The 8,816-nt window shown below is 40.9% G+C and overlaps 1 protein-coding gene across 3 annotated transcripts in view; it reads right to left on the bottom strand.

Annotated features, from left to right (window-relative positions):
* The window catches only part of LMBR1 (limb development membrane protein 1), a 135,170-nt gene that overhangs the window by 125,808 nt on the left and 546 nt on the right, over positions 1 to 8,816 (bottom strand). The window lies entirely within an intron of this gene.

Here is an 8,816-nt window from a genome sequence, read left to right as displayed (position 1 = left end):
GAAGAGTTGACTCATTGGAAAAGACCCTGATGCTGGGAGGGATTGGGGGCAGGAGGAGAAGGGGACGACAGAGGATGAGATGGCTGGATGGCATCACTGACTCGATGGACGTGAGTCTGAGTGAACTCTGGGAGTTGGTGATGGACAGGGAGGCCTGGCGTGCTGTGATTCATGGGGTCGCAGAGAGTCGGACACGACTGAGCGACTGATCTGATCTAATCTGATCTGATCTGATAATAGGGCTTCCCTGGAGGCTCAGGGTTAAGGAATCCCCTGGAGAAATGACAACCTACTCCAATATTCTTGCCTGGGAAATCCCATGGACAGAGGAGACTTGTGGGCTACAATCCATGGGGTCGCAAAAGAGTCGGACATGACTTAGTAACTAAACAACAACCTATAATGGAAAAGAATCAGAAAAAGAAAAGATAGACATAACTGAATTACTTAGCAGTACTAACTGATTGAAACTAATACAAGATTATTGTAACTTTAATGGCATTTTTCCCTGCTTTTTGACTATGAAAATCGTATTTTCATTTTGTACTGGGCCCCAAAACTTAGGTAGCCAGCCCTGGAAAAATTTGAAAACATGGTACTTCCTGGAGAGCAAGTACAGAATATGAAGGAAAAAGTCCTCATCAGCTTGTTCTTTTAAGATCTACACATTAAGTTGGCAAAGCTACATCAGGTTCCCTTAGTAACTAGTAGAACTCTGAAACTGGCTAGCAACTCACAACCAGGTACTCCCAGCTGCTGCTGCTGCTAAGTCGCTTCAGTCGTGTCCAACTCTGTGCAACCCCATAGACGGCAGCCCACCAGGCTCCCCCGTCCCTGAGGTTCTCCAGGCAAGAACACTGGAGTGGGTTGCCATTTCCTTCTCCAATGTATGAAAGTGAAAAGGGAAAGTGAAGTCGCTCAGTCATGTCTGACTCTTAGCGACCCCATGGACTGCAGCCTACCAGGCTCCTCTGCTCATGGGATTTTCCTGGCAAGAGTCCTGGAGTGGGGTGCCATCGCCTTCTCCAACTCCCAGCTAGGACTTGATGATTCTCCCATAGAAAATAAACAACTTCAGAAAACATTAATATCAGAGAAGGCCACTCTATGACCATAATGGATAAAGAATAAATAAGATCACTCTGTAGTTATGCCTGAACAAAGACAGAAAATGTGAACTCTGTCCAAATCATAAACATGACTGACCATTCCTCACCCTGGCAAATATGAATGACTTGCATCTTTACCAACTGCAGCATGAGCCTCACTCAAGTCTTTTTTCAGTCTGTGTGCTCAGTTGCTCAGTCGTGTCCAACTTTTTGCTACTCCATGGATTGTAGCCTGCCAGGCTCATCTGTCCAAGGAATTTTCCAGGGAAGAATACTGGAGTGGTTTACCATTTCCCATTCCAGGGGCTTTTCCTTCTACACATAATCTATTAAGATATCCAGTCATAGGGCTTCCCTGGTGGCTCAGTAGTAAAGAATCCCCCTACCAAAGCGGGAGACACAGGTTTGATTCCTGATCCAGGAGGATCCCACATGCCTCAGAGCAACTAAGCCTGTGTGTGCCACAACTATTGAGCCCGTGCTCTAGACCCAAGGAACTGCAACTACTGAACCCACACTCTGCAGCCACTGAAGCTGTGCGCCCTGAGCCTGTGCTCTGCAACAGGAGAACCGCTGCAACGAGAAGGCCGTGCACCACAACGCGAGAGAAGCCCCCCCGTTCCCCAGCTAGAGACAAGGCTTTGCACAAACAGACACCCAGCACAGCCAAAAATAAACAAATAAAGGTTTAAAAAGATTAACCTAATTCTGTACACCTGAGGTCCAAAAGGAAAAGGAAATAAAAAGACAGTAAAAACAAGAAAGGAAATGGATCATTACCACCTCATAGTAGCAGCTAAATGTGACCATTATAGTAATTGACAAGAGAACTCTGAAATATTCATAATATTAAAGATTCATAATACTAAGGTAAGATTATTACATGAGCTTTTTAAAATTAAATACTATACCACATACAAAAAACTAACTCAAAGTGGATCAAAGACCTCAAAAATGTCAGTTAAAACTATACAACTCTTAGAAGAAAACATAAGGGAAAATCTTCACAGCACTGGATTTGGCAATAATTTCTTGGATAGAACACCAAAAATACAGGCAACAATGACAAACAAGTAAACAAATTAACAGGGCTTCACCAAAATTTAAAACTTTAGTCCACCAAAGAATACTATAAATAGAGTAAAAAGGCAACCCACGGAATGGAAGAAAACATTTTCAAATCACAAAGGGATTAATATCCAGAATATATAAAGAACACCTAAATCTTAACAAAATAACCCAATTCAAAAATGGGCAAAGGACTTTAGATAGACATTTCTTCAAAGAAAATATACAAATGTCCAAAAGCACATAAAACATGCTCAACATCACTAACCATCAGGGAAACACGAATCAAAATCCTAACGAAATGCCACTGCACACCTACCAGGATAACTACTACTTTTTAAAAAAACAGAAAACAACATGTGTTGGTAAAGACACAGAGAAACTGAAACACTGGCATATTACTGCTAGGAATGTAAAATGGTCCAGACACTGTGGGAAACAGTATGGCAACTCCTCAAAAAATTAAACATGGGATTACGATGAGATCCACAAATTCAAACTCTGGGTATATCCCTAAAAGAATGGAAAGCAAGGCCTGGAACAAGTATTCATGCCCCCATGTTCGCAGCAGCATCATTCACAGTAGCCAGGGAAACAACCCGAATGTCCCCTGTAGGATGAACGGATGAGCAAAACAAGGTTATACACACAATGGAATTTTATCCAGCCTTAGAAAGGAAGGAAATTCTGACACATCCCTCAACATGGATGAAACCTGAAAACATCATGCTAAGTGAAATAAGCCAGACACAAAAGGACAAATATTGTATGACTCCACTTACATGAGTTACCTGGCATAGTAAAATTCAGAGAGACAGAAAGTAGAACGGTGGTTACCGGGAGCTGGAAGGAGAGAGGAACCAGTTTCTTTTTTTTTTTTTTTTTTTACCAGTTTCTGATCAAAGGGAACAGTTTCAGTCTGGAATGACGACAAAGTTCTGGAGATGGCTGGTGGTGATTCACAACAATGCAAAGGTGCTCAGTGTCACTGAACAGCACACTTAAAAACGGTGAACTGTAAGTTGTGTATTTTATCTTTTGGCAAAACAAAAAAAGTGGAATAATTTACAGAACTGACACCATGGCTGTCAGAGAAGAAAACTAACAGGAATCCAAAGTGGAAAAGAAGTTAAAATTGTCACTGTTTGCAGATGACATGGTATTATACATAGAAAATCATAAAGATGCTGCCAGAAAACTGCTGCTGCTGCTGCTGAGTCGCTTCAGTCATGTCCGACTCTGTGCGACCCCACAGACAGCAGCCCACCAGGCTCCCCTGTCCCTGGGATTCTCCAGGCAAGAACACTGGAGTGGGTTGCCATTGCCTTCTCCAATAGAAAACTACTAGAGTTCATCAATGAATTAGTGAAGTTGCAGGATACAAAATTAACCCATTGCTGACCAGGGGATTTTTGAAGAAACTAACGCCTATGGCCGGCAACTTTTCTTTGGGCCAGTCAAAACTTCTGTTATTTCACTAACACTTTGCAGGCTGTTACATTCAACAGTTATACCTGACACACCTGTAAAGTCTTCTAACTTCATGAAATGCTGTCTTTAATCCACAATTCTGTAGAAGCAAAGGCTCATTCTCTGCATTATCATGAATTTCATTTTCACTTTCTGTATCAGAATCAATCACTAAGGTTTTCTGTCTTTTTGTTCATCCAATATTCACATCGTTTGAATCAGAACTAAACTCTGAAGAATGATCATCTTCTGAGGCACAAGTATATATATTGCTTGAACAATCAGAGAAAGTATCTGCATAAAACTCACTGAAAAATTCTTCACTCAAAATTTTGCAGCACGTCACTTTTGAAAATTTTACGTTTGTAATATAAACACAAGGTTGATTGGAACAAAAACCTAACAAAGCAAAATGTGAATGATAATGACAATCATTAAGTTGTATAATGAACCCTTGATCAATTTTAAGCTCCAGCAACTTTGCACGGTGATGTTAATTGTGTGTGTGTGTGTGTGTGAAAGTCACTCATTCATGTCCGACTCTTTGCGACCCCATGGACTATACAGTCCATGGAATTCTCCAGGCCAGAATACTGGAGTGGGTAGCCTATTCCTTCTCCAATGTTAACTGTTTCACTCTCTAAAAACCTATCAATACATCTCCAGTCAATAATGTTCAGGTAACAAAAGCTATATTACTATATTTCCAGTTAATACACAGAAATCTCTTGCATTCCTATACATTAACAACAAAAGATAGAAATGAGAATTAAACACTTGGGAATAAACCTTCCCAAGGAGGCAAAACACCTGTACTCTGAAAGCTATGAGACGCTGATGAAAGAAGTCAGAGATGACACAGATGGGAAGATACAGCATGTTCTTACATTGGCAGACTCAGCACTGTCAAAATGACTATTCTACCCAAGGCAATCTACAGATTCAATACAATCCCTATCAAATTACCAATTTCATTTTTCAAAGAACTAAAACAAAAAAATTTTTAATTTGTATGCTAACACAAAAGATCCCCAAATAGCCAAAGCATTCCTGAGAAAGGAAAATGGAGCTGGAGCAATCAGACTCCTTGACTTCAAATTATACTACAAAGCTACAGGAATCAAAACAATATGGTACTGGCACAAAAAACAGAACTATAGATCAATGGAATGGGATAGAAGGCCAGGAAATAAATTTATGCATCTGTGGTCAGTTAATCTATGACAAAGGAGGCAAGAATCTAAAATAAAGAAAAGACAATCTTTTCAGTAAGTGCTGCTGGGAAAACTGGACAGCCACATGTAAAAGAATGAAATCAGAACATTCTCTAACACCATACACAAAATAAACTCAAAACGGATTAAAGAGCTATACATAATAAGGCTGACACTATAAAACTATTAAGAGAAAACATAAGCAGAACACTCTGACATAAATCACAGCAATATCTTTTTGTATCCACCCCCTAGAGTAACAAAAATAAACAAATGAGACTTAAATAAACTTAAAAGCTTTTACACAGCAAAGGAAACCATAAACAAAATGAAAAGACAACCCACAGAACGGGAGAAAATGCCTGCAAATGAAGCAACGGACAAGGGGTTAATCTCCAAAATATACAAAGAACTCACGGAGCTCTGTATCAAAAGAGCAAACAACCCAATCTAAAAATGGGTGTGCTCAGTTGCTCAGTCATGTCTGACTCTTTGCAACCCTATGGACTGTAGCCTGTCAGGCTAATCTGTACGTGGGATTCTCCAGGCAAGAATACAGGAGTGGGTTGCCATTTCCTCCTCCAAAAGATGGGCAGAAGATCTAAATAGACATTTCTCCCAGGAAGACATACAGATGACCAAAAAGCACATTATAAGATGCTCGATATCACTGATTATTAGAGAAATGCACATCGAAACTACATTTAGGCACCACCTCACACTGGTCAGAATGACCCGCACCAGAAAATCTGCAAACAATAAATGCTGGAGAAGGTGCGGAGAAAAGGGAACCCCCCCACACTGTTGGTGGATGTGTAAGCTGGTACGACCACTATGAAGAACAGTATGGAGGTTCCTTAAAAACTAAACATGACAGTAGCATATGACCCAGCAGTCCCATTTCTAGGCATGCATCCGAAGAAAATCAGTTTGAAAAGATACATGACCCCCAGTGTTCACTGCAACACTACTTGCAATAGCAAAGACATGGAAGCAGCCTAGATGTCCATCAACAGGGGAATGAATAGAGAAAATGTGGTACACACATACACTGGACTACTGCTCAGCCATGAAAAAAGAATGAAATGATGCCACATGCAGCGACATAGATGGACCTAGAGATTAGCACACTAATTGAAGTCAGAAGGAGAAAGAAAAATATATTTCACTTATACACAGAATCTTAAAAAAAAAAGATACAAATGAACTTATTTACAAAACAGAAACAAACTCACAGACTTCAAAAACAAACCTACTTTTAAAAATAAATGAAAAAAGAACTGGTGACAAGTCCTAGAAAAAATCAAGCATTTATACTCACTCTAAATATGAATACTTCAAGGAAGGAAAGCCAAAGACTGGAAATTCACTAAGCTTGGTCATTGTCCGCACTGGTTCTGCAGCAACAGAGTATATCTAGCATCCAAGGGTCCTGGGCCAGGAGAGGTAGGGGTGAGGAGGAGCAGAACTAAGGAATTCTAGAATCAGTGTCAAAACTGAGTTGTTTCTAGGATAGTGGACAAAAAAAATAAAGCTCCTGGCTACTAAAATATGGGTACTTTTCTAAATCCAAATAAAAGAATATCTGATTAATCTAAAATACAGCCAAAATAGACCAATGGAACTGCACAGAGTTTCAGTTAAATCCCACAAATATACAGTTACTTAATTTGTGATTGGGCCTCCCTGGTGACTCAGATGATAAAGAATCTGCCTGCAACGCAGGAGACCTAGGTTCAGTCCCTGGGTTGGGAAGATCCCCTGGAGAAGAGAATGGCAGCCCGCTGCAGTATTCCTGCCTGGCGAATTCTATGGACAAAGGAGCCCATCAGTACAGTCCATGGGGTTGAAAACAGTTGGACGCGACTGAGTGACTTTCACTTTCAATGTGTGACTAAGGTCATAAATACTGCTGAAGCGATGAGACATCCAAGTGAGAAAAAATATATATAACTCCTACTTTATAACATACACAAAAAATAAATTCCAGATGAACTGTAGGTTTAAATAGGAGGTAGTTTTTGTTCAGTCGCTAAGTCGTGTTCTACTCTTTGCAACCCCATGATGGGACTGCAGCACTCCAGGCTGCCCTGTCCTTCACTATCTCCCAGAGTTTACTCAAACTCACGTCCCTTGAGTCAGTGATGCCATCCAACCATCTCGTCCTCTGCCGCCCCCTTCTTCTTTTGCTTTAAATTTTTCCCAGCATCAGGGTCCCCTCCAATGAATCAGCTCTTCACATCAGGTGGCCAGATGATAGGAGGAGTAAATCAATAAAGCATTTAGAGAAAAGCCTAAGACAGCATCTTCTTAACCTTGGAGTAACCAAAGATTTTTTTAAACAGGACATAAAAAAATCACTAGTCATAAAAGAAAAAATTCTGATAAAGTGAACTATATTAAAACTAAGAATTTCTGCTCATATCATTAAGTGAAAAGGAATCCACTGAATGAAAAAAAGATTTACTATATAGACACACATATATATACATATATGTGACTAAAGGATCATACCCAGAAAACACAAAGAACTCTTGCAATCACTATCAAAAACATAAACAAGTTTAAAAATGGGGAAAAGACCTGAAGACTCTTCACAAAAGATTTCCAAATGGCCAAAAAAAAAAATGAAAAGATGCTCAAATTCTATCATCAGGGAAATGCAAATAAAACCTTTTGTGCAATAAATACCATGACACTCATCAGAATGGTTAATTTTTTTTAAAAAATGCTAAGTATTTGTACAGATGAGAAGCAAATCACACCTCTTCTACAGTGCCAGTGGGAGTGTAAACTGGTACAACCCACTTTGACAAACTACTTCAAAGTATCTACTAAAGATGAACAAACCCACAACCTATAACCTAGAGGTCCCATGCTTAAGTGCAGACCTAACAAATGCATACACTCATTCGCCAAAAGCCATGTACAAGAACACTGGTAAACAGAACCTGAAAACGATGGAAGCGCCCACCAACAGTAAAATAAAAATAGACTGTGCTAGAGCCACACAACTACAGCATCATGGATGAATTAAAACCACGTCCAACAGAGAGGAATTTCACAAATGCCGATGAGTGAAAGAAATCAGACACAGAACAGTGCATACCATAAGGTTCCGTGTATGGAAGTTCAAAACTAAGCTCACCTGTTAAAGCCAGGACAGTGGTTTCTCTTGGTGGAACAGAGAGGAACCAGACAAGGAAAAGGGACGGGCCTCTGGGATGCTGGCCATATTGTTTTTCAGTCTGTGTTCAGGACTACAACAGTGTGTTTAAAGTGCTTCAAGCTGGGCATGGATGATTAAGTACTTCTGTTTATTTCAGCTTCAAGTCACACATTTAAACGAAATATGCTGTATCAGAGTCCACCAGTTCAGAACTGATATTTCTTTATTCCAAGGTATGACTTGGCAGAGTGTTCTCAAGTTTCTAGATCACTAACTACACAAACTAGGCAATTCTCAACCAGCGTTTTCCACCTAAACCAAGAGACTGACTGAGTCTGAGAGGAGGAAGTTAGAAGGAGGAGGTAAACACAAATACCCCAAACTTACATGTTTTACATCGTTATGGAAACACAAATCACACAACCGTAACGCGCTCCAGTGCCAGCAGGGAAGGTGAAACATCAAAGTGGGTTGCTAAGGCCAAGCCTGCTTCCCGACCCCTGGCAGCAGCACAGAAGGACAGGGGACCAACAACGGATGACTCCCTTCAGATGCTGCTTCCAGAGCACAAAGGACTTCTGCTCGGGGCCCTCAATCCCATCCACCTTGGGTCTTCACACCCAAACGCCAGCTTTCGGAAAGGCGTGTGCTAACCAGGACGAGGGTCCTGGCTGGGCTGCGGAGGCTCGCTCCTGGCAGGGCTAGGAGACCAAGCTCGGCCCTTGCCCGGCGTCTGCGAGGGCTGCCCAGGTCCTGCTGGATACCCGACCGCACACTTGCTTACTG

The sequence above is a fragment of the Bison bison genome, unplaced genomic scaffold (assembly GCF_000754665.1).
Source record: "Bison bison bison isolate TAMUID 2011002044 unplaced genomic scaffold, Bison_UMD1.0 scf7180017864503, whole genome shotgun sequence".
Classification (NCBI taxonomy): domain Eukaryota; kingdom Metazoa; phylum Chordata; class Mammalia; order Artiodactyla; family Bovidae; genus Bison; species Bison bison.
Note: the sequence above shows the minus strand (reverse complement) of the source record. Positions and strands in the feature narration are given on the sequence as shown.